The sequence below is a fragment of the Rhinolophus sinicus genome, chromosome 7 (genome assembly GCF_057876585.1).
Source record: "Rhinolophus sinicus isolate RSI-liver-muscle chromosome 7, RSI-T2T, whole genome shotgun sequence".
Classification (NCBI taxonomy): Eukaryota; Metazoa; Chordata; class Mammalia; order Chiroptera; family Rhinolophidae; genus Rhinolophus; species Rhinolophus sinicus.
The window spans coordinates 17,479,580-17,506,330 of record NC_142507.1 but is presented as its reverse complement, the minus strand read 5'-3'; the positions used below and the strand labels follow the sequence as shown (position 1 = coordinate 17,506,330).

General features: G+C 44.5%; 1 long non-coding RNA gene and 1 pseudogene across 8 annotated transcripts; one reads left to right on the top strand and one right to left on the bottom strand.

Annotated features, from left to right (window-relative positions):
* The first annotated feature begins 802 nt into the window (after positions 1-802).
* On the top strand, positions 803-26,223 carry LOC141568560 (uncharacterized). Of its 7 annotated transcripts, none has more exons than XR_016021714.1 (6): positions 803-1,067; positions 3,546-3,698; positions 4,381-4,480; positions 12,844-13,021; positions 16,361-17,620; positions 17,702-26,223. It is a non-coding gene; the product is annotated as an uncharacterized LOC141568560 (long non-coding RNA). The 7 variants fall into 7 exon arrangements; XR_016021715.1 differs by having other exon boundaries at positions 16,361-19,245; positions 19,622-26,223; XR_016021716.1 differs by having other exon boundaries at positions 16,361-19,796; positions 20,016-26,223.
* Positions 16,194-17,704, bottom strand: LOC109458619 (RNA polymerase II subunit A C-terminal domain phosphatase SSU72 pseudogene; annotated as a pseudogene). The gene is made up of 2 exons (XR_016021710.1): positions 17,555-17,704; positions 16,194-17,431 (listed from the first exon to the last, which is right to left on the bottom strand). The product of XR_016021710.1 is annotated as an RNA polymerase II subunit A C-terminal domain phosphatase SSU72 pseudogene (transcript).
* Positions 26,224-26,751: the final 528 nt, after the last annotated feature.

Genomic DNA, 26,751 nt, shown 5'->3' with positions numbered 1-26,751 from the left:
CTCCATGCATGCATCCACCTTGATCATTAGTAGCTTACTGCCAGTGTGTAGTAGCAGTAATTGTCTGCAGGTCTGTGAGCTCCATGAGTATGGAGACCAACCTCTTGTTTTCTACAACATTCCCAGTGTTCAGTGTAGTGCTTGGTGCATTGTAGGGCTCAGTAAAAAAGGAATAAATGAGAAATACATGAGATAGATGCAGAATTTAATTAATCTGACGACTCTGGAAAGAACTTTCTAACCTTGAGAATCGAGGGACCCTGGCACACCTGAGCAGACAGGCCCACATCTGGAAGTGCATTCTGTCATTCTATGGTTTAGAAGAGCTTTAAAAATGTATTTCTGTGTTGGTTTTTGAAAATGCCTGTTTTTCCAGCCATGTTTCTAACTTAGAGACTATTAGGAGATGTGTCTAAATGTCCAAATGGTGGAATCACCTCTCCCAGCTGAGTACAGAGATCTTTAGAGGTAGGCTTGCAGAGCACCACACACCCCTCACTCTGCCTTGGGAGGGTCCTCTTTTAAGAGGCAGTGTCATTTCTTCATCTAGTCCCCCATGCAAACCAATCACAGGACCAGCCAGCATTTTCCGTTGACAATGTTGCTCTGACCTGAGGCTGGTAGACCAGTTTGAGGTGGTTATAACATGAGCTCAGGCAGCAGTTTGGCTCCTTTAAGAGCAGGGACAAGCTCCAGGAGTCCTGGGGCTCCCACCCGTCACTGCCAGCCGCAAAGCCCAGCTGTCGGCAGGCCCCAGGGGACTTCACTGTGTTTACAGGAACCGTCATATGGTAACCTCTCCCAGCTCACGGACAGGCTGCAGTTACCTCATCTGCAGTCCAATGACCTCATCCACGTAAAATGTGGCAAGTGCGAGAGAGAGAGAGAGAGAGAGAGAGAGAGAGAGAGAGAGAGAGAGAGAGAGAGAGAGAGAGAGAGAGAGAGAGGCTGCACCAGCCCAGCCTCTCACTGGGAGCTGGAGCGGGAGAAGCTGTCCTCCACGTGGGCTCAAAGAATCAGCTGGAGAGCTGTCCACTTAGTGATTGCTCCCAGCCAGGAGCCAATTCGTAAGTCAAGTGGTTATGTCTTCCAGGGGGTGGAGCTGGGAGGGGCCTGTGCAGAAATGTGTGTGCCCACACCTGGGACTGGCTTATTTCAGAGAATTTGTGAAGTACCACTGACCCCATGAGGTACCACTGACCCCAGGCTAGGCAGAGCCACTATCCACCATCCCCACCCCCAGCCACTCTTAGGCACTTTGTAGATGTGGACGCACAAACAGCATGAGAAATGCACCACAGACGCAGAGAAAGACACATGTTCTCGTAACTGGTGCGTGTGTGTGTATGTGTATGTGTGTGTGTGTGTGTGTGTGTGTGTGTGTGTGTGTATCACTAAAGCATCACTAGATGTATTTTTTTTGTATTGTTTATCACTTTCTTTGAATTATATTTGCTCTCTCCCTCCAAAAAGTATTGCATGTGATGACTAGGAATATAAAATAAATTACCTTTGCCATAGGCCGCTGGGTTTATTAGCCCCTTTCAAGCTCTTCACAATGTAAAGGACAGGCTGACCTAGAGTGATCTCCTCTCCTCTCTCTTGGTAACAGGAGCTCTGCTATTTGTGCATTTAACAGCTTAACCCTTTGAGTTACTCCAGAGCTACATGTTCTTTCTGGAATTTCTTTTGGGAGGGTGTCCAGCTTTGGGAGGGCATTTTAAAATTTAAGGCCGCTGATTTGTGTTATCCAGAGCATGTGTATATTTTAAAAATATAAAACAGAGACAAAAAACAAGCCGAGGAAATAAAAATGGAAGAAACAACACAGAAGTTAGATAGCTTCAGAGGTCAAGAATTCTTTTGGATAAGGTCTGCATAATGAAAGTCTTGTGTGTGTGTGTGTGTGTGTGGGTGTGTAACTCATTTTAAGAAGCAAATGTTGATAAACATGCAGAATCATCTCCTGACAACATGGGGATCGATTAGCTATATAGGACCCATTGCTCTTCTTCTTTAAATGCCTGACAAAACTAGTTATTTAAGGTGGGATCTAAGTCTTCCAGGGAGGGAAGCAAATTCTTGGCTCTAATGAGCAAAAGAGCAGAGGTCATTGTTGCGATGGGGTGTTTGCTATTTACTCCCAGTCACGCACTTGACAGATTCTTTCTTATTAGCAAGCCTGGAGCAGCACTGTAGTGTTCAAATAATTTCCCCCAAAATCTGGATTCCAGGATACTCCCTCCTACACACAGATGAATGTCCCCACGAGCAAAAGGCCTCCCCAGCCTGTCCAGAGTCATCTAGGCTGCAGGGAAGTGGTTTTTCATAGCAAGGTAAGGACTACAGAGAACCCAAGGCTGTATATTTAAACAGTTACGGGCCTGTGTGTGTCTCTGCCTCCTGCTGCAGAGTCCGGAGCAAGATGGTGTAATCTGTGCGTTTTACATATCAATGGCAGAGGAGGCTGTTTCCAGATGGCTGTACCTATTTCAAAGCCACCTTTTTTATGCCGAAGGAAGACTGTGTGACCTCCCTCCAAGTAAATGTGTTTTGTAAGCCCTGGGAATGAATGCTTAAAAAATGGTCCTAGGCTATATTTCATGTCCAGTGCAACGTGTTGTGTATGCACAGCTGTTCGGGGCTGGCATGTGGTAGCATATTAAAAGGAAGATTACCATTTCCCATTTTTTTCCCTTTCTGAAGGCTTGATATGCATATATAAAACTTGTGGAAAAAAAAGAAAACAGGCATAATGAGACAAGGAAGCCTGGTCTCAAGGCACTAGTCGGTGCACATCTGGAGTTTGTAGCATTCTAGAGATAGTTACTTATTCCCAGGAGCGGCTGCCGGGGTGGGAATGGTGGCCCGGTATCCATGGTGAGCTTCCGTATCGCACTGTGCCAGGTGTGCGTGTGTGTTGTTTCTTGGAAAGGCTGTCCTCTGAGGGGGGTGGGGAGGGGAGAGGACAAGAGAGGAGAGGAGGGAGAAAAACAGAAGGGAGGTAATTAGGCGCCACCTTGCCCAGTGGAGTCAGCTCAGGCGTCTGAAATCAGAGGTGGGTATTGGACAGGCACTGGTGGAGTCAGATGGTGTGCTCAGAGGCGCCTGCCAGCTCCACGCTTGTTTCTATGGGGACAAGGCCAGGGAAAGGAGGCCCTGGGGTCAGAAGAGAGAGACACACAGATAACAACACCTAGCAGGATGGGCCTGGGAAGGTCCTTAACTTGCCTCCAATGCAGTGTGATATCCGTCTTGAATGGACAACCTGAATTCATGCTGTTTTTTCCCAGTTAAGACATTGGACGTGTTTCAAACCTCGCAGGCTGTTATTTAGAAAAAGCTTCATCGGGTTGCATTTTGACTGGATAGCTGACTAGCTGATTTTGATATTCCCACTTAATGAATAGGGAAAGTGAGGTTTTAGGAGCTGTGTGGGCCTGCCTTACAATGAGGGATAAACCAGGAGTGGGGCTGGGAGGTTTTCCCAGAAAGAGAGTTCGTTTCAGTTTCACAGATTCATGATTTTTTTTTTTTTTTTTCAGCTGTAAGATTGTGAGGTTCCAGATGCTCTGTGTAAAACAATGCCCCACAGGGGAAAGTCGAGGAGTGGAAGTGTGAGGTCCAGCTTGAGGCCACCCTAAAAAGGCTACAAACAGCAGCTGTTTCTATTGTGTGTGCCAAGTGCCGCCTGTTAGGTAGGTCTCTCAACCCCTTGTTTCTTTCTCTTAAACCAGATGTGACCAACAGGAGTTTGTCAATTCATAGGTGGCCCCCAGGTGCTGGGGATCAGGGAAAGGAAGCTGAGGGGCACGTGGTGGGGGGTCTGAGGGCCCAGGTAGGTAAGGCTCTCTGCCCTTTCCTGGGTACTTGGTTTTCCTCCATCCCCACATCTGATCTGCTATCTGCCACCCAGTTCTGTAGATTCGGCAGCTGAGGTAAAGTGAGAAAAGGGTGCCTAACATGTCTGATCTTCACGCTCAAATGTGGGCGTGTGAAGAGCACCTGAGCAGGATAGGTGATGGCAGAGGAGGCACAGTTAGGGAGCCCCCAGATGGAGGGTCAGAAGAGGGTAAACAAAAGAACTCCATGCTGCTGGTACCACGCAGACCCTGGGTGATGAAACATGAGGACACAGGCAGGAAAAGACAGAGACATTTTACTCAGCCACACCTGGCGAAGCCCTCATCTGTTCCGCAGTTGGCGGGGAATAGACCGTCATCCTCAGAACCATATTGCTTCTAGTTCAGTGTGTGTGTGTGTGTGTGTGTGTGTGTGTGTGTGTGTGTGTGTGTGTTTACTGTTTAAGATACTGTGGATTCAGGTAATCTTAATTAATGCCTTCTTATTTCTCTTTCCCTCTTTCTTTCTTTTCCTAAGTTAGAGAACTTTTTGAGATATGAATCAAAAGAGCTGTATGAAATAAATTGTGCCCTGACGGGTACAGTCAAGAGTCAGAAGCACAGAATTGAGAGATGGGGTAAGCAGCATCTCTTAAACACCTTATTCTTGTCCCCACTTAGATGGCTGTGGCCCAGGTAAATGACCCACAAGCAACCTCTATCTTTTTGTGGAGTTGACAACAATCATTGCAAGACTTACCTTCTGAGGTCTTAAACTATGCTCCCAAAATGATTTCTGTCATTGTATTTGACAGCTATTTCCAAATTACATAGCAGTGAATTCTCATCCTCAGCTGGTAGAAGTGAGATAGGTGTAGACTTTCTGGAGAGTGATTTGAAAATACTTAGCCAAATTATATATTTTTGTATCTATGACACGGCACTCACAATACATGCCAGGGAAACTCTTGCATACGTCCATATGGGAACAAACATGTCAGGATGTTCTTCACAGCACTATTCTGGGTCTCAGGGAGCTGGAGGCAGCATAGCTATCCATCATTTGGGGAATGGATTGATGAATGTGATAGAAGCTTATGATGCAATATCGTGCAGTAAATGAAGCAATGCACAAACAGTTCTTTAGAAAGAATGTTAAATGAAAAAGTAAGAAATAGAACAAGGTCTATATAGCATGATACCTTTGGAAAGCTAAGAAAAGCATACAGATGCAAACAACACTCAATTTTCAAGATATGTACATTTCCAAAGGCAAATTCTTAATACATTAGATGGGTATCTATTGGTGGGAATCAAGAATAAAGGGGAACAATAAAATAAAATTAATGAAGAGAAGTATTATGCTGACCAATTATAAAATGTGCCATGAACTGAACGGACAGTGAACTCAGATCTGTACCTGAATTCCTGTGTATAAAAATTCCCTCTCTTTGATCTACCTACCTATCAAATACCATAGTTTCTGTGATAAGAGGTATCATAGAAATGCATAAAAGCATCCATAATATCACCACCAATAATCAATCATCAAGTACTCTTGAAACCTATATTATGGGTTTAATCCTGTGCTAGGTGTGACATAGGCCACGCAGAAGCACATGGTATGTCCGTGTTCTTATCATACAGCTTGGGAAATCTCTGTGAAATAATGGTATGCAATTCAAAACAGTTTATAATTAAGGCCTGAACTGTGTGTGACATACTACATGAGTTGCATGAGATTAAAAAAAAAAGATAGCTGGTAAGGGAAGGAGTGGTCAGGAAACATTTAATGGAGGGAGACGCTCTGTGCTGGGCCATGGAGGAAGGAAGGGCTTGGCTTGGAGCAGGGAGGAGGTCTTGGGGCTGTTGATGGGGCCATGCCTGGAGTAGCCAGACCCCACAGAAGGGGGCAGGTTTGAGGTGAGCAGAAAGTGAGATGCAGGGCACACTTACCCCGTCACCTGTGTGGCTTTCATCTCCTGGGAACTGCACTTCCCCTCCCCTGGCTCCTCTATCCCCTCAGAATCCTCAGGAAGCCATTTTGTGCAGTCTCTACAAAGCCTGTCTTGTGCCTGCTCAGGGCCTGGGCACTTGAGAGTGGGATTTGGGGTTTGGCCAGGAGGACGCATCTGCCAGCACTGCATTCCCTTGGACTTTATTTTCACTCTTACACTTGGGGCTGCCTCCCAGCTTTGCCTCCTTTCATAGGACAATGTGAAGGGTTCATGTTTTAAAGCAACGATCCTCCCTTGGCAATATTGCATAGGCCATTCTCACTCCACATACTCGTGGGCAGACCTCCTGATGATCGTTTTCACCATCTTTTTAAATTAAAATCACACTTGAAAGAGTCTAGCCAATACTGTGAGGTTTTCAGAAAAATGGGAGTCCCAGGCCCCTCCCCCTCCATTTCTTCTTACTCAGAGACAGTCACGTGGAGCTATTGACGGATTCCTTTTGTATATACTTCTATGTTTCTATTTAATAGGATTACACTGCTACATTTTAATTTTTCAGTTTCAGGCATTTAGGATTTCACTTTCTTGCCTCTTCTTCCCTTGACACAACAAACGTTTCCCATCCCCATCTTCCTGATTATAATCATATTATAATTTTAATTAAAAGAATATTCAGAGTATGTTATTTGAAGCTGAGCCATGTAGTAACTATGGTTATTTTTCTTTTTCCAAATACTTTTTGATCTCTCTAGATCTTAGCTGTCTAATTCAATAGCCACTAGGCATACGTGACGATTGAGTACTCAAAATGTGGCTAGTGTGACTAAGGAATTAATTTTTAATATTATTTAATTTAAATTATTTTACATCTAAATTTAAAAACCGATGGCTTTTGGGAAAAATTTAAGTATGTTTGAAACACCTTTGGTATGTGAATAACCTTTTCAACTACAAATTTAATAAAAACTAAATGTAGATAAAATCAAGTATTGCTGATAAATTTTAGTGTGCAAATTGAGATGGGCTGTAAATGCAAAATACACGCTGAATCTCAAAGATATAATATGAAAAACAAAGATAAACTATCTCATTAATAATTGTATATCAATTTTATATTGAAATAATATTTTGGATGTATTGGTTAAACAAAATATATTATTGATATTAATTAATTTCAACTCTTCCTTCTTAAAATGTCATTACTAATAAATTTAAAATTAGATATGGGGTTCATACATTGTTTCTATTGGAGAGCATTGCTCTGGTTTATAGTTGTTTCATTTATTTGTTTGATTTTCATTACACTTATCAACCTCTGATTCTATGCCAGTAGTATTCTAGCTCTCCTCTGGAGATGTGCATTCACATCAGACATTCTCTCTCTTCATCTCCTGGGGGAGTCTGTCCTGGAATCTCTGATGAGCTCTTGTCTGGACTGTCCATACTGTCATTCTGAGGTCCCTATTTCTTTCCCTTTATTGTTGTACTGTGTCGAAGCCCATTTCCTGGGTCTCATATCTTCTTCCTTTTTGCTCCATTTCTTTGTTTTATGAGACACACTTTCCCGTAGTTTCCTAAGAAAGAGTGTTGTAGAAGATTAATTTTTCATATGTTTGCAGTATATTTTCATTCTACATATGCCTTTGTCATAGTTTGTCTGGATACATAAGCCCATTATGGAGATAATGTTTTAGAATTTGGAAGGCATTGCACCATTGTCTTTTAGTTTCCCGTGTTGCTATTGAGAAGTCCCAAGTCATTTGATTTCTTAACATTTGTACATGACCTTTCTCTCAGTGTCCCTCTCTCTCTCTCTCTCCCTCCCTTCTTCCCTCCCTCCCTCCCTCTTTCTTTCCCTCCCTCCCTCCCTCCCTCTCTCCTTGCAATCTTTTTTTTCCCTCACAGATGTTGTAAGGTTTCATGATGATGTGACTTGATGTGGGTCATGCCTTTCAATTCTGGGAAATCCCCTTGAATTACTTTATTGGTGACTTCCTCCCCTCCATTTTTCTCTGTTCTTTCTCTTGGGAACTCTTTATTATTTGGATGAAACAGATCATTGTTGGTCTGTAGTGGTCCTCTAATTTTCTTATGTATTCCCTTTTATTTTCCATCTCTGTATTTTGCTCTCCTTTCTAAAAGCTTTCCTCAACTTATCTTCCAGCCCCTCTGCTGAGTTATTCACTTATACTACCATATATTTAATTTCCAAAAGCTCTGTTTTGTTCTTTGACTACTTTTTCGTTTTAATAGCATCCTGTTTTTGTTTCATGGGTGCAGTACCTTCTCCTATACCTCCTTCTCGAGAACAACAGTGACCATTTTGCTTTTTAGTTTCCTTTTACCCCTCATAATCTCCTCTGTATCCCCTTTTGTCCAGTGTTCAGCCTCCCTTTCACATTAAAGCCTCTCTCACATGTCTAGCAATCCCGGATTGTTTGCACATGCTAAGGGTGAGAAGCTGGTTGGAGGCTGTGTACCCGTGGGGGTGGGATCCCCATGAAAGGTAGCTTCTCTGTAGGGTGGCTGTGGGGAGCTCCCGTGGGAGTTGCTTTAGGTCTTTCCCCTAGAGCTGGTCAGCATTCCCAGAGGAGAATCTGTGTGTCTCCTTCCTGCAGGCTAGTATCCTGGCTGCAAGCATTCTGGGAACTGAGTTGAGGAAGAGGCCTTGGGATTTCGACATTCAGCTAGTGTACATTCAGCAAACAAACCCACCTGTTTCTGTAAGGTACCCTAGGCTGCTGGTGGCTGCTTCTGCCTGCTGTCTATTTCTGTTTAAGAAACTAACCCTAAAACTTTGTGGCTTGGAATAACCATTTTATTTTACTCATGATATTTAGGGTCAGGAATTTGGTACCTCGGCTGGGTGGTATATCTCTGATCATATGGCCTCAGCTGGTGTAGCTGGGATGGAGGGTCCACTTCCCTGCTGGCGTCTCACTCCCAAGTCATGGTCTCTCTCTCCCCCCCCGTAAGATCTCTCTGTATGGCTTGGGCTTCTCATAGCAAGGTGGTCATATCTTTTACATGACTGCTGACTTCCAATGGGCGTGAAGCAAAAGCTGCCGGCCAGCTATGACCAGAGCTGGTACAGTGTCACTTCCAGTACATTCTATTGGTCAGAGAAGTCAGAGTGTCCCAGGCCCCTGCCCAAATTCAAGAATGTGAAGAAATAAACTCCTCCTCTTGATGGAAGAGGAAAGTCACATTGCGTATGAGTGTGTGAGTTGGGAGATTTGCCATCTTTGGAAATTTTTATCTGCCACACTGTCCATGTTACAGCTGATTAGAAAAAAATTCCAGTGAACACGATTTTCAGGATAGGAGTATTTGTCAATTGTTTCCTTTTTATAGCTCTTCTCCACGATGGCCTTTCAACATTGGTGAAAATTCATGTTAGTTCCTGCTTTTTGGAATCAGTTTATTTCATAGATAAGCATTTGCTCTGAGTCTTCAAATATGTTTTCTTTCCTTTTTGTGTTCTAAGTCTTTTCATATGTTCTGTGAATTTTTAAATTTTGATTTGCTTTTTCCTTCAGAGGAGATCTATATTTGCCCAGTTTGGAAAGTTGAGAAGGTTTTATCAGCAAGTGTGTTGGTTCCTGTTGTCTTAGTCCCAAAGGGGAAATTTTAAGTTTTCATTTATTTAGTAGTTTTATTTTCCTTGCTTAGGGATCTAGTCCGCTGGGGGAAGTTGGAAGCAAATTACTGGGAAGGCATTTTTGCCTCAGGAATTCACTGCTGTTTCAAATAGTTCCCTCGAAGATTCTTGTGGTGGAGGTGCTGATGGGGTGGGAGGCTTCCCCAAATCTCTCCAGGGCAGCCAGCCTGTTTGTGAGGCACTGGTATAGTTGCCAGACTGCTCTCGTTTGCCCCCCACCGTCTCGCAATCCAGTGTCCCTCTTCCAGTTCTAGTGTGAGAATGTTCCAGGTCTTCGGGGGGAATTTCACTGATCTATTTCCCACAGGACCTTTCTTTGTCAGTGCTGAATACTTCTTGTTAGTATGTTGACCCATCCATTTTCACCTGCACCAAATCATGTCTATTTCTTCAAAGTTTCTAGCCCGCTGATACCATTCTTCCTTATTTTACATGAATGTTGTAGACTTTTATCTCTGCTGAGTATCACTGTTTCTTTTAGTGGGATTTGGGAAGGGAGGGCGTTAAACACGTCAGCTCAAATTGCCATCTGGAAGTCTCATTGGTCACTTTGTCTTTGGTTTTCATTAGCAGGTTTACTAAGATGTGCTCCAAACATTAAACTAAGCTTCAGTACGTGAATATTTTCATTTCTATGGCTAACGAGAGGTGCAAACATTATAGCAGTTGTTCTCAATCCTGGCTGGCTGCACAGTAGGATAACTTGGGGTGCTCTGACAAAATGCTGATGTCCAGGCTGCACCCCCAGAGGTATGATTTGATTGCCCTGGGGTGGGGCCTGATTTTCAGCTTTCATGCAAGCTCCCAGGGAGGTTTTGGTACTCAGTGCTTAGAACCATGAAAGTTAGAGTAATGGGAACGTGTACTAAGCCTGCGCATGCCTTTGGAGTGGAGAAAAGGAGGAAAAGGAAACAGCAGGAGAGGAAGGGAAGATATCATAGGGTTGAGGAAAAAGCATGGGATTTAGTGCCTCGTCTGATTCCCAGCTCCACAACTGAATGTCTGCATAACCTTATATTACCTCTTTGGGGCCCCATTTCACTCTGTAGAATAGCAATAATGACACCTACCTTGTGGCATTGATACAAAACAAAATTGAAGGTCTATGGGAGAAAATGCTTATTATTAAAAGAAAAAAAAAGGAAGAAGAAGAGAAAGAATGTAGTGTCAGAAAAGGGAGAGAAATAACATGAAAAAGAAAAAAAAAACAACCCCAAAATTCATGAGATTGAGAACAATGGTGTCTCTTTTGTTGGCTGTCTGACCTTGGCATGAACCTAAATCACTTATTTTTTAATGGTGAGAAACTGCAGGGAACATTCCAGGAAGGGAGACTAAAGGGGCCAAAATTTGGGTCCCAGATCTTTGAATACTTTCTGAGCTTTAGCAGCAGTCACAATTCCAGTGATGAGCTCACAGATTTCACCCTCATTAAGCGTTATCCGTGTTTCCTGCCCATCTTTCCAAAAGACTACTTGCAATGTAAGTTTAGGATTGATGGGCAAGTGGAGTTAAGTCCTGTAGAAGTGTTACAATCTTATTAGTACAATTTGTGCCAAGACCTCATATCTAAGCAGAGGCAAAGGAGTATTTATCGTGAGAAACCCATTAACCTATCTACTTTGCCTGCTTAGGTTGATTTCATAAATAACGCCTTCATAGATTTAATTAATATGTGCTCAGTAATATTAGATTTTGTGAGAAAACACAAGATTCTTTTTCTCCTTTCCCTTCCCTTCTGTAGTGAGATGAACTATGGACTCCCCAAAATATATGTCTAAGTCCTAACCTTCGTGGGGTGTATTCTCTGACATCAACCAGTTCTCCAAGTCTTCAACACCAAAACTGGGTGTCCAGCAATTGAGTTCAGTTCTGACACGAATTTACCCAGTTAGTGCAGACCCCACAGGTTAAGGGCTCAGTTCCACAAGAGTGCTCCCACTTCAGATGTCAGTTGCAAGTCTCAGACCATCCATACTTGTGACTGACCAGGTATAAATTTAGGATCTCCACAACCCCCTCCTCAGGTTTGACAATTGGCTAGAATGGCTCATAGAACTCAGGAAAGCAGTTTATGTTGACTGGTTTCTTATAAAGGATATAGTTCCAGAATAGCCAGGAGGAGGAGATGCACAGGCAAGGTCCAGGTCAGGGGCCTGGCACTTTCATGCCCTCTCTGGGAACACCCACCACTGTCCCAGCATCTCGATGTGTTCGCCAACCTGGAAGCTCTCTGAATGTCATTATTTCAGAGTTTTCACAGAGATTATTTCCAGCTCTCAGACCTTCCCTTTACAAGAGATTAGCTGAAAGTTCTAATCCTTTGGTCTTTCTGGTACCAGCCCTATCCTGAGGGTATCAAGAGGCCCTGCCCTAAGTCACTTAATTATCATAAACTCCTGTGTGAATGGAAGGGCTCATTATGAATAACAAACGACACTCCTGTTACTCAGGAAATCCCAAGGGTTTTAGAAATTCTGTATCAGGAACGAAGGGTAAGGACCAAATATTTTTATATTATACCATTGTGGACAAAAAAATTTCTGTGGAAAGTAACCTCACAGGTTGATCATAAATTCCTAACTTGGCAGGTCTTGGTGGATAGTCATGTCCCAGGTATAAAACGTTTTAGTAAAAGATTTATCTTTGCCTTAAGCAAGACTTGTCCATTGTTTCTGTGCTTCTGATTAATGTACCTTTGAAATAACCCGTCAAGAAAACACACAATCTTAACTATTCTGTAATCCGCCCCCCACTTTGCTTTCTCCCACCTCCAAGTAATCTTTACATTCCCTCCTTAATTTCAAATTTCATGAAAGAAGCTGCAAAACTGTTATTCTCTGGAGCATTTGAGTTCTTGCTCCCCAGCATATGTTGTCAGTTTGGCTTAAATAAACTCTTATGAAAATTCTCTACAGGTTTGGACATTTCTTGTGTTAATACCACACCTTGGTAGCTGTGAAGGTGAAACAGGGTTTTGCAGATGTCATCAAGGATCTTGAGATGAGATTATTCTGGGTTTAGGGTAGGCCCTAAATCCAATGACTGGTATCTTTATAAGAGACTAGAATGATGAGATAGACACACAGACACACAGAGGAGAAGGCCATGTGAAGATAGAGGCAGAAACAGGAATTATACCCCCATGACAAGAAGTGCATGGAGGCAACAGAACCTAGAAGAGGCAGGGATGGATTCAGAACTTTTGGAGGGAGCAGAGCCCTGCTAACACCTTGATTTGGGACTGCTGGTTTCCAGAACCGTGACAGAATACATTTTTGTTGTTTTGAGCTATGAATTTTGTGGTACTTTGTTATGGCAGCGCTAGGAAGCTAATATACCCTTCCCCACACCCTGTTCTTCCTTCTTCTTCCTCCAGCTTAATTATAATCTTTAAGAAATTATTCTTAATTCTTGAGAGATCTAATTACGCTGCAGCAATGAACACGTGTTCCAGCAGAAGTTAAATGATATGCAAGTTATATGACCAAACAGGACCACAAGATGAGGTGCCACAAGCCACCAGGCAGCCAAGTGCTAAGTGAAGAGTACATACAGTAAGTATGGGAGGTCAGGGGCTTCTTTGCCTTCAGACTGAATGTTTCCTTGATCAAACATTCCTTGATCCTGAGGACTAGTTTTCTCTTTACACCCTGCAAGATGCATCTCATTTAGCAGCATCACTTCGGTATCTCAATTCTGAACCTCTTGCTAGACTCTTTTAGATCTAAGATTTTTCCAGATCATGTTTTGAGCCTGTTTTATACTTTGCTTGACTCCTAAAGGGATTTTACGAATATACATGATTTAAGATGGCAGACAAAAATCACTCAGTTGTTTAATCTCTCGTGAGAGACCATGAGAAAGTTAAGACCCACATTGATGAAATGTTCTTTCATCTTTGGGAAAAACATGTACTTTGAACTTTGAATTAATAATTATTTTCTCTGTCTTGTTTCTAAATGAAAATCAATCACTACTGGGTAATGTCACAGGGATGTGGCAGAGTAGGAAGCGCCATGCATCGGCCCCTCCACCAAAACAGTGATTGAGCCACCGGAATGTCAGCCCATGATGGGCTAAAGCAAGTTCTGAAGGATTTAAAGAGACAGGACCTGTTTTTCCCCCTCACCTCTTTTGACAGCCAGGTATTAAAGAAAAATTTTTTATTAAGTTACTGACTGACTGCTGATGTAACAAAATAGAAACATCAGGGTACACACAAAACAAGGAATATATGTTGCAAAATAGTTTGGAAAAGTTACAAATGGTTGGCTTTAGCTTTCAACAAGCAAGAGTCAGCAATCATTGAGGATATAATACCCCAGATGTTTAGTCAACAACAACAATACAAAATGTACCAAAAAAATCAGGAAAATACGGCCCATTCACAGAGGGGAAAAAAATAATTTAACAGAAATTATCCCTGAGGAATTCCAGACATTGGAATTATTAGTCAAAGATGTTAAATCTGCTGGTTTACATATGTTCAATGAACTAAAAGAAAACCTGGACAAAAAAAAACTAAAGGAAATCAAGAAAACAATGTATGTACAAAATGAGAATATAAGCAGAGATAGAAATTACATAAAGGAACCAAACAGAAATTCTGGAGGTGACAAGTACAATAACTGAAATGATGTCATGCGAGGCGGCTTGTGGGGCCTCTAGTCCCGCTCCCCACATAACGCAGGATATGGCTGGACCAAAAAGGAACACCCACGGAGCCATAGATAGGGGAATCATACCACTATATTCTCTCTGGCGGCCAGGCGAGACACACGCAGTAGTAGCCATACAATCCGATCCGCAGTCCGCCATTCACTTCTCTGCCTGCCAACCAACCAACCAATCAACGCAGCCCCACAGTTACCTCAGTAGGCAATTGGCTAACCGGTTACAGCTGATGGTCAACCAATCACAGTTGATGGTCATTCACTACCCGAACCAGCACCTCCCCACCCGAGGCCAAGGGCCTGGAAACTGCTCTCTGGGATTCTGTCCCCACAAATGAAAAACTCATTAGAGAGGGTAAACAGCAGATTTGAGCAGACGAAAGAAAGGATCAATAAACTTGAAGAGGTAACACAACTGAAATTATCCTGTCTGAGGGGCAGACAGAAAAAAGAATGAAGGAAAATGAACAGAGCACAAGGGTTGCATGGAATATCATGAAATATCACATTACATTACATTATAGGATCCCTAGCAGAAGAATGAAAAGGGAGGGGAAAAAAATTGAGTAATGGCCCGAACCTCTCCAAATCTGAACACAAGAATATACATGCCCAGGAAGCTCAATGAACTTCACGCAAGATAAACTCAAAAGAGATCTACACCAAGGTACTTGAGAGTCAAATTGTTTTAACACAAAGATAAATAGAATTTTGAAAGCTGCGAGAGAAATGACTTGTCATGTTCAAGGGAACTTCAATAAGATTAACAGCTGATTTCTCCTCAGAAACCATGGAGGCCAGAAAGCATTGAGATAACATAAATTCCTGAAAAAAAGAAAACCAACTATCAATCAAAAATTTTATATCTGGTAAAATGATCTTTCAATAACGAAGGAGAAATTAAAACATTTCCAGACAAACAACAGCTGGCGGAGTTCATTACTAGTTCACCTGCTCTGCAATGATTGTTAACGGGTTTTTCAGGCTGAAATGAAAAGTCGATGGTAAGTTGAATCCATAAGAAAAAAATAAAGAACACTGGTAAAGGTAACTACATAGGTAAGTATAAAATCCAGTATCATTTCACTGTTGGTATGGCTTGTAATTTATTTTTCCTACATGATTTAATAGGAAAGTGCATAAGACAATGAATATTAAACTATATTAATGGGTATACAATGTATTAAGATGTAATCTGTGACAATAACAATAAAAAGGGAGAGCTAGAGGTATAGAGGAATGGTGAGTTTGAATACTACTGAAGCTAAGTTGGTATTATTCAAACTAGATTGTATCAAGTTTGCATTTTTATTTTTTTTTAAGATTTTATTGGGGAGGGGGAACAGGACTTTATTGGGGAATACTGTGTACTTCCAGGACTTTTCCAAGTTGTCGTCCTTTCAATCTTAGTTGTGGAGGGCACAGCTCAGCTCCAGTTGCCATTGTTAGGTGCAGGGGTCACAGCCCACCATCCATTGTGGGAGTCAAACCCGCAACCTTGTGGTTGAGAGCCCGCGCTCCATCCAACTGAGCCATGTGGTCACCTGGGAGCTGAGCGGCAGCTCACTGACTTCACTCTAGTTTGGGAGGGCACAGCTCACTGGCCCATGTGGGAATCGAACCGGCAGCCCCATTGCCCAGAGCTCGCGCTCTAACTGAGCCACCCATCTGCCCCTAGATTGTTTTAAGTTTGTTAGTGGTCATCCCCAAGGGACCACTAAGAAAATAACTAAAAAAATACAGGAAAGTCAAAAAGAGGGAATCAAAATGGTAGACTACAAAATGAAGCACTACCAAAACACTTTAGGTTTTTTCAGAGTACCTTGTAATAGTTTTCATTTATGGGTTCTCAGAAGCCAGTCTGTGTGAGAAGAATCAGTAACATATTGTCACCTTTTTTTTTTTTTTTTTTTTTTTTAACCACCAGCATCTGTTTATTGGATGATTGCAGGTTCTCTCATAAGATACATACAGCCCTTTGCTTTAATCAGGAATTTGTACATTCCAGCCAGGTAAGGGACGAGGGAGGAACGCATAATGAAAGACAAAGATATACTGAGGGAAATGCACTATAAACCGTTTTATTTTTTTAGTTACAGAAAAAAGAAAAGAAAAGAACTTCAGTATCAATATCCCACTCGTAAGTAAAAGAGGGATTAAAAAAGAAACTTGACAGTTAAAGTTCGCATTTACGTGTATCTTCTCATTTTGTATCTACAGTTCAACGCTACTGTCCATCGGCGGACGCCCTAACAGTCAACACAAATCTCAGGCAGGAAAAGCACCAACGGAAGGAAGAGCGAAGCGCGGCTCCGGCGGCCGGCGCGCCCGCAGGGCCCGCTCAGCTCAGTAGAAGCAGACGGTGTGCAGGAAGGCCCGGCCGCTCTTCTCCTCGAACTCCAGCAGCAGCTCGTCGATCTCATTGTCCAGGTCCTCCGTGTGCTGCAGGCACTGGCACAGCTCGCAGATGAGGAACGCCCCCAGCGTGGCCTCTTCGTGGTTGTCCTGGATGTCCACGTTGATCACGTGCACGGGCTGGCAGGTCTCCTGCTCCCTGGAACTCAGATCCTCCACCACCTGGTCGTACACCCTCTCCTCGCAGGTCAGGATCAGGTCGAACAGGTCTTTGCAGTTCTGGAACCTCTCCGGCCGGGGCTTGATCCGCTTATTTCTGTCCAGCATGTGCAAAATCCCGTTCTGCGTGTAGAGCTCTTTGTCTTTCTTCAGGAGATCATTGTACATCTGATCGTACGTGGTACTGAAATCGTAAATATTGGGCTTGTCCGGGGCCGGTCCCGGAAGCTTCACGTGAGTTCCGGTCCCGAAGGACCGGACGTTGAATCCGCGTTTGCTGAGGATGTGGTGCGCCTCCATGCTCCGGTTCTGGTTGCTGGAGCACACCACCGCCACCTGCAGCGGTAAGGACGGCATGGCAGCCGCAGCACCTTCCACACTCGCGGCCCCGGGACTCTCACGCAGTCGTGGCTTCCGAGCGAGCAAGATGGCGTTCGTAGCCCCGGACGTCAAGACGCACGCCGGCGCTGGTGACGTAACCTGTGGCGCGCTGCGTGGCGTGTGCACGCGTCCCCGCGCCTGCCCAGAGCGCCGGGCCGTGGCCTGAGGGAGGCCCAGCTACGGGAGCCGGGAGGGCCCGTGCGCCGCTGCTCCAGTCACGGGTGGCGGAGGCCAGCGTTCTCACAGGGGCTCCACACTGGTCCCTTTGACAGCTTGGGACACTTAGCCGTGAGGTAGGTAGTTGCACTGACCCATTTTACCAGGCCAGTGAAGACGCTGGATTAAAGAGAGAGCATAATGCAATGAAAAAAGCACTGGACTAGAAGTCGAAGGGGGTTCCAGCTGCCTGGGTTCGTTGCTGCTAACCAGCCACGTGACGTTGCACCGCTGTTTTCTTACCTGTAAAGGGAGGATGTTGCAGTAGACAATTCCAGAGGTCTTTCCAGCCTGACGATGAGCACCCAGGTTTGCAAACAGTTCCCCGCGTTAGGGCACAGCCTCTGAAATGAGCATGAATAACGGAGACCTCTTTCTACCCATTTCCAGTGCAGGTGTGCAGTCTCTGAGGCTAATTTTAAAAGGGATGAAAGTACCAGAACGGCTGGAAGGAGCCTCGCAAAGTGCCGTAGTGCAAGAGCAATGACATGCAGCAACGCGGATGCCTTCTGTGTGTGCAGTTTCGGAGTGATCTTCAGAGGCAGCATGGCAAGTATCGCTTTGAGTATGTGAGGCAGGTAAGGCAGACGTTCAGTTTAAGGAGATAAGTAAATGAATGTTTATGGAGGGTCTTCTGTATGTCAGGCAATGTGCGCAAAGCTTCACACAGAAAAATAAGAGTGAGTCCTGCCTTTAAGGAGCCTGTAGTACATCTGCCCCAGGTGAGGAAACCGCCACTTAGGTCAGCTTTTGCGAGTGAAATCACACGAGAAGGGGCATAGCTGGGGCAGGAAGCCAAGTCTGATTTCTAGACCAGAGGATAGTATCAGCCCGTGCACCATTTTCATGGTCCCGAGAAAGGGCAGTTATGGAACAAACTCCTTTTGGAAATCAACGCTGCTCTCACACACCTGACTGTAGAGATTTTGTTCTAAACAGTAGTGTGAACATGTCCTGTTGAACTTAACACTTACTTCCTGTTGTTCTATTTAATTGAAAAACACACAGTCCCTGCCCTTTTTCACTTCTGGTCAGTGGCATAAGTTCCTCATTCAACACTTTGCAGAACACTTGCCTGCAGCACCCTGGGGACAGGATGAGAGGTGCAGGAGGGAGAAGCAGAACTGCCGACCTGAGTCCTGTGAGATCTTCAGGGCCCAAGAGCCGCACATGTCACAGCGGCAGGGTTTGCAAAGCTTGTACTTTCTTCATCTGGAAGTGAAGAAACAGGCCTGTTTCTTCTCCTGGGAACTTGGTGAAAACTTAATGTTTTAAAGGCCTTGCTTTCTCTTTACCCATTACATTAACTCGTAATTAATTTTAATGGGCTTTGGCAGGTCATCTGTTATAATTTGGTACGAGTTTTGTCACATCTTTCAAATCACTCTTATGTCCCTTATGTCATCAGACTCAAGGCCATAATTGTACAGTCAGTAGAAAATCAAGCATAAGGACTACAGTGGACTGAATGGTGGCCCCAAAAATATCAGGCCCTAATCCTTGAACCTTGTAAATGTTACCTTATTTGGAAGTACAACATTTGAATATGTGACTAAGTTAAGGATCCTGAGATGGGGAGATTGACCTGGATTATCCACGTGAGCCCTAAATGCCATCAAAACTGTCCTTATAAGAAAGAGGCACAGGGCGATGACACACACAAAAGGGAGGGGATGTGAAGACAGAGGCAGAGATTGGAGTGAAGTGGCCATGAGCAAAAGGATGCCGGCAGCCACCGGAAGCTGAGAGAGGTAAAGAACAGGTTCTCCTTTACGCCCAGTGGTGGGAGGACGGCCTGATGACGCCTTGATTTCTGCTCAGGGAGGCTGATGTTGAACTTCAGGGCTCCAGAACCATGAGAGAAGAAATTTCTGTTGTTTGAAGCCACCAGGGTTGTGGTAATTCGTTACAGCAGTCACAGGACACTAATACAGGTACAGAAAAGCTTATGCCTCTATTGTTAGTGTGGCAAAGCCTATGGATCTCTTCTCAGAAAAATGGCTTCAAATCGTAAAATCATAAGGTCATGTTAGAAGCCAAATATATTGAAATAACTATTGTTAGAATATAAGAAAACAACTTTGTATAGCTCTGAGCACATTCATCAAGATGACACATTTCAAATACAGGCAAGTTAGAGCTGATTGTATTTTTGGAAGACACCAGCCTGAAGGCTGCTATTGCCCAGTTTGAGTCACACTGCGTTGTGAAGTGGCCTGTGATACCCAAGGTTGAGATCATGTGTGATGGGCTAGGGGGTCTACTGCCCACTACTGATTTGAAGTAATGATGAAAATGCTGTGTTCCGAGGTGTGGACAATCGCTGGAATGCACTCACGGAAATACCTGGTATTCTCCGGTGACCAAGACACCAGTGCTCTGTGGTGTCTTGCCTTCATTGTCAATCGAGGGAAGTGCTAGATTTCAGATTGTGGACCTCAGGTGCAGGACTCTGGGCTCCATGGGACCGGCAGTAGGAGCGCCTGTGAGTATGTGCTGCAGGGAGGCTGAGGGGGGCCGGGCAGGCTTTGTCGGGACAGCAGCCTGTGTGGGAGCTGGACCCTTCGTGCGGGCAGTCTGAGAGGCCGCGGCTCCGAGGAGCTTCCCGGTGACAAAGCAGGCACAGCAAATTGGACAGGGTGTCAGGGTGACTGTGAAATATGACGGATTAACAACCGAGGCTGCTGGTGTGACTTGCTTTCAGACACTTCATTTAGAAGTTATCATGTTGCTGGATGCTTCCTATAATTTGTGATGATGCTGATTGTGATAAATCGTGAGTTTCTGGCAAACCCCCAGCCCGCGCCAATGGCTGAACAGAGAAAATGTGTAATTCTGTGGGAACATTCATGCCACGAACGAGAGCGGAGATCTGGCTGTAACAACGGAATGCTCAGTCAGTGAACAAAGTAATTAAATCAAGCTAATTAAATCATAATAAAAATAATTTTAATTTAATTAATTTCTCTGCATTGATTGAACATTATGTTGCAACCATGAGGCTTTCTGAACACTAATAGAATTTAGGGGCTGGGACGCCGAAGTTGTGGTCACTGGTGTGGTACATGGGTTATTGTTGAGGGAATGAAATTAAATACATTGAACGAGATGCTGAAATGTTGACTGAGCCACAAATGGAAAATGGTTTTAGAATTAAGATAATGGGGTCTTTTCCTTTCGCAGTTAGGCCTCTGTACTAACTAGCGCAATAAATGTCATATTTGGTAATAATTTAGAAGGTCTAGATAAAGTAGATGGTGCACAATTGCTTCTCTGTGTTGAGTTGGTGGGAAGCCTTCGGTCAGGATCTCGGTGGTGAACAGTACTGGGGGCATTTACCCACTGTAAGGTGGGGGGTACATTTACTCTCCAGCCCCTTGTACCTAATAAAGGCCCTAGAAGCATTAGAATTGGAATCCTCTGAGCTCCTCAGTCAGGACTAACCTAGTGGAAATGGATTTTTTAACAGCAGCGTGAAAGATTTAGGTGAGGCATGGAGAAGGGCTTTCTATCTGAGACACATATTAACCAATAACCAGTTATTTCTTGAAAATGTGAACCATGGTTCCCCCGACCCCATACTTATCCCCAGTACTAAGCAGAGAGCCTTGCACTAGCTGGTACTCAAAATATTTATTATTAAATTGAATCATTGAGGTCTCAAGGAATTTCTCTCCTTAGCACTTGAAAATTAGGTCGGATACTCTTTGTGGTTGTTTAGACATTGTTCAGTTCATAAGCAGGAGGGTGCTCACATAAGATGACCTCTCAAGGTCACCTCCTGAGACTCATTTTGTCATGTAAGCAACACTGGAATTCTGAGTGTGTGTTAGCAGGCGCCCACGTAATTACCAACTGTGATTTTAGAGGAGGCCTGTGCTTTGGATCCCAATATTGTTTATCATGCAAGTTATTTTAATTAATATTTTGTGTGTGTGCCAACATTTGAACCAGACCTCATTATGAGTGGTCGGGGCATGGCATTGTTTGTTGAGTGGAATTGTTTTCCTGGGTTGCAGCTGGTTTCCCTCCTCAGCAGCCAGGGAGAGCAGAGACCAAGGGCCAGCATTTGCAAAAGCCTCAGTTGCCACAAAAGTATGCCGGTGATTCTCAGTCCTAGATGGCTCAGCAGCAAGAACCTGTTTCTCCATCTAAAGCTGAGTGGGGGTGTGGGGAGGCCCCTAGGGGAGGGCTCTGGACCCTGAAAGAGGTTTCCCAGGGAGAAGGAAGTGGGGGATCAGTGTTTCTGATGTCTGAATGCTGCAGGAACAGGGGTGTTCATGTGCCTTTGAAGAGCGAATTGGCACCTTTTCTGTTATCTGTTGTTATGTAATTGTGTAAACAGAGTGCAATCCAGGAAAGCAGGATACCCAGGAGCTCAGCTGGGCGGTCAGCTCAGTGGTAACTGAAGACCCCTAGGCTTCCCCTCTGCCTGCAGGACCTGTGAGCAGGTGCTCTTCTTTCTGGCACAGCTGCCCTGAGGTGAGAACAGGACCTTTCCCAGCAGACACATCTGTCATTTAGGAAAGGAGAGCACCCAGCTCAACCAGCCAGTTCTTCCCTCCTGCATTCTAACCGCGCGTGCCCCCGGCACTGGCTGGGTGCCTCCCTCCCTCACAGATAGAAATGTCCATCTTGGCTACTGGGAAGGGACAGGATGGGGGTGCAGAGCGAATCCCCCATTTCTCTGGAACCTGAGTTTAGAAAGATGGCATCCACAACTGTGAAGCATCCCGGGATTTGCTAATGAGGATTACAATCCTAACATCACATCCCTGTTCCTCACGCTCATGGAAGTGCACGGTCTAGTTCTATTCATGTCATTTTTTATTATGCTTCAAATAATACCATCCAACCTTCATTGGAGGTCAGATCTGTGCCCAGCGAAGTGCTAAGCGCCTGACCTGCGTCGTCTGGCATTTGGTTCTCACACAAATTCCCTGAGGTAGCTGCTACTTTTATTTCCTTCTCATAGACAAGGAAATGGTTACTTGCAGAAATTCAGTAACTTACCCCCAGGTCACAGCTAGTAAGTGGCAAAGCTGCTACTGGAATCAAGGTCCTTCTGTTTCTCAAACTCTTTCTCTTCACCACCATCCTGCCTTAAAATTAACCAACGACTGAGAAATATTGCCTAAGTGTCCTGCCCCTGTCCTTTCCAACACAGAGCTGCCAGGAACACACATGTTGTTCTGGGCTGGGGCTTCAGAATCCTTCCCCAAATCCTTTCTCAACCCTGGAAAGCTGTTTTACAGAAGGAAGATATCAGAGCCACTAAGAATGTTAGGAAGAACAATGCTTTTTCTTTTATAAATTACCCACTGTTAATTACCCACTGCATCTGTATTGGTCCAAGGATTCTGTCACGGGAGGAAATCCCTTTCAAGGGTCTGACTTAGAGACCAGAGGACATCTGGAACACTGGCCTTTAAAGCAGCACGAGGCCCAGGTCCTGTGCATGCGCAGCGGATGTCCTCGGTACTCTGCTTGGTTGGACCTTGCTTCCGAGATAAGAGATAATCGGTGTGAGCCCCAGGTGTGAGACCAGCCTGGACAGCTCAGTCTACCCAGCCGGAGAGCACCCCTCTCTTTGATTTCTCTCTCCTACTCTGCTTATTTTTCTCTCTTTTTCTCTCCCAATTGACTTTGTCAATTCTTCATGCCCATTGCTGGGCCAGCCCCTCACTTTCCTGTCAAATTCACTGTGTAGTTGACCCCCCACTACAGCATTCAGGTGGCCTTTGCCTGTTTCATGATTCTCTCCTGGAAACGTGTAATAATGGAAAACCCAAAAAGAGGAAATATTTACCAGTTCCGAAAAGGCTCGAAGTAATAAAATAATGTTTGGGGGCGTTTAATTTGAACTGGTGTAACTGTAAATTGCAAAGTATGATACTAGCTCATGCAGCGATATCGTTTTGTGCTGTTTTACCTTCAGGTTTTTGTTAATCCAGTGGGTTTGGTGGAATTAGAGAGCTGCTGTGGAAAAAAAAAACCCCCAAAAAAACACCAAAAATCTGAGCAACCTGCTGGCCGGGGAACAGCCTTGTCAAACTAGCAGGTAGCAGCGTGGTTAGCCTTTATCCAGCATACAATGAGGCCAATCACCGCGGCCTCTCGTAAGAGTATTGAACTGTCGACACAGGACATTTTTGTTGAAAGTAGTCCTTTTGATTTCATCTTCCCAGCCTAATGTAATAAAAACAGACATTACAGAATACATTCATCTCCGTTGGATGGGGCCCATCACGAATGCCCAGCTACGTGTGCAGTCGCAAAGGTTATCCAACTGCCGGAAGTGACTTGGGACACAATTGTGGATCCAAAGGTCGGAATCACCTCACCCCTTCGAGGAGGGGTGGCTGTCACGGGAGCAGAGTAGGAACATGCTGCTTCTACGAGGAGAAGATTTCACTTTTCAGACATTCTAAGGTTCAGCCACAGGCCCATTTTCTCTAATTAACAAAACCTTGAGGGGTTATCTCAAAGGCAGAAGAAAGGAAAACAAAGTAGAAACTCTTGAACTTATTTTTGCTGATCGGATGGCCATTTCTATGGCAATAGAAAGGGAGGCAGGACCCTGCCGGCGGGCAGGACCCTGCCGTCGGAGGCCTGGTTCCTGTCAGCTTCTCCTTTCCATATTCTGGCTCTGGGAGTTTATGACCTCACTGGGGACCAACCGCAAAGAAAAGAGCTTCACATAACTGGAGACTTTCGGGGTTTCCCCCCAGACAAGAAGCTCACAGAAGTTAGCCTGACTCTGGCACTTGGGAGGATTCAAAGTTACTAAACCTTCTAATTTCTTTAACTACTTGAAACATTCCAAGTTTGCTGTCACATGGTAAACATGACTCCCAATATTTATTTGTGTAGTTGCTAGGGTGCTGTTTTCCATGTACTTGCTAAAGTGCCCTGCAAAGAACTGCTCATGCTCCATCAATTACACTCTAACACGAGTTTATAGGTAACATTTTGCGGGGTGTTAGAATGAGAACAGGTGTGTAATTGCAGATTGCTGAAAATAGTATGTAAATATTCTTCAGACTGAATAAAAGCATGATTGATATTCTTTGAGATTCAAAGGCTTATGTCTCATTGTTCTAATAATTACCATTGAATTAATTGTATTTCATACTATTTGCTCGTGTTCATTCAGTAAACTGTCATTGAGCACCCACTGTACGCCAGGGTTCAGGTACTGGATCCTGGGAGTTCACACACAAAAGACACAGTCTCTGCCCTCAGGCAGGTTACAGTCCAGAAGTGTTTCTGAGACAAGGCGGGTGGTTACAACATAGTACGATAAGCTCTGTGATAGGGAAATGCCCAGGGCACAGTCAGGAGCCAGGAGGGTGTGTGCGTTCATGGAGTTTGGAACTGTCTGGCTTTAAAGTAGGTTTCCTGGTGGAGATGGTGTCTAAAATAAATCTTGAAGGAAAATAGAAGTTAGACAATGAAAAAGGGTTACATTCTCGATAAGAAGAATAACAAGAAGGGATGGTATTTTAAGAATGGTGTTATTTGTTAATGAGCGCTACTGTTACTTGTGGTTGTGGTGAGGGACGATTCTGGAGAAACTGGCAGTGCTCTTGTGTTTCCTGCTAAGGGGTTTATCTGGAAAGGAAAAAGAAGGAAGAAAGGAAAGGAGGGAGGGAGGGAAGGAGGGAAGACTGGCAACAGGGAGTCTTGAACAGGAAAGGATCTAAGATTTATTTTCTGCTTGTGCCCGATGATTTAAGTATCCATTATGTCTTTTAATGTTTAACCTCTGAACTCAGTTTCCTCATTTATGAAAAAGAGATATCCCTCCAACACAGGGAAGTTGTGAGGGTCAAGTGAGATACTGATAGAAGGTGCTTAGTACAGTCGCGGGTACATTATTAATAAACAGTGGTCATTATTATTATGGTATGTGTGGACGCTGGATTGCAAGGGGCAAGATCTGAAGCAGTAAACAGGCTGTAATGAAAGAGCCAGTGTGAGATGATGGTGCCTGAAATGGGGCGGAAAGATAGCAAATGATGTGAGAGATATTTGGGGAAGCAAGATCAGCAGGGCTGGTGACCAAGGGTGAGAAAGAGATAAAAAACGACTTCCGGGTGGTTGGGTACATGGCGTGCCCTCCACTGAGATGGACACGGAGGGAACCACAGGCAGTGTCCACAAAGTGAAAGACCATACAACACCCAAACCCAAACCAGTCCACGGTCTGTAGAGCCTGGTTTCAAAACTGGACTCATATCTGGAGCGTGTGAAGCAGGGGTGGGTGCTGGTAAGTGGGGTGCAGAGACATCTCACTAGAGTGGGGATTCCTAGAAGTTCCTCCCACGTGACCCTTCCTCAGTGCCACGTGACCACCTGTACCTCCTCCTCCTCACTGGCCCTGCTTCTCTCCAGCTCCCTGACCACCTGTGAGAACCATGCCCCTCTATGCCTCCTCCCATCAGCCCAGGTTTCTCACCTTGTCCCACCGTCGGTGATGCTGGTGACCTTTGATCCTCCCTACACACCAGACCCAGCGTCGTTGCATATAAACCTGCTGCTGGGGAAAAAAAGAGTTATGAATTCTGCTTCTTTGTGTTCTAGCCAAAGCAATAAAATATATTCCCAATACTAATACTGCAATTTAAATTTATTATCTTTGTGCTTTACAGTATCCATTGCAGTAAAATCTATTCCCAAGAGTACTATTACAATTTCCAACTACTTAAGGAATTCTTTTTGTTTACGTTTTAAAGCCACAGCAATAAAATTTAACACCAACCATAATACTACAACTTTGTATGGTCTTAAAACTTGTCATAAATGATAATTGTGAGAAGAATGTCAGTAAACATGTAAATGTTTTTTCCAGGAGAAAGCAGCCTTGTCGATTTGTCTCATGCTGAGGCCCAGGTCCTCCCCCACCTTCTTCTGCCTCCCACTTGCCACTCCGGTTCAAGCCGTTGTTTCTCAGTCTAGTTGTGTAGGACACAGCTCCCTGGCCCATGCTGGTGTTATGAGCCTTGTGCTCCCCCGGCTGAGCCAGTCGGTGGCAGGTCGTCAGTCCACCATCAGTCCACCGCTCAGGGCAGCTCATGGCAGCTCCCACGGCAGCACAGCTCCAGGCAGAGCTGTTGTTCACAATCTTAGCTGTAGAGGGCGCAGCTCACTGGCCCATGTGGGAATCTAACCGGCGACCTTGGCGTTAGGAGTACAGTGCTCCAACCACCTGAGCCACTGCAGCTCCGAGGCCCAGATTCTTAACACGTCCTGGAGAAGCACACCTTTCCAATTAGCCAACGAGGCTTGTCGATCCTGTCTCCTAAGGACTTCTCCAATCAGCCCATTTCTCTGTGCCCACGCGGCCCCTGAAGCTACCTGTCATGGCTGTAATCTTGGGAGCTCTTCTCTCCTCCTGGGTAACTAACACAGCCTCTCCTTGTCCACTTTCACACCAC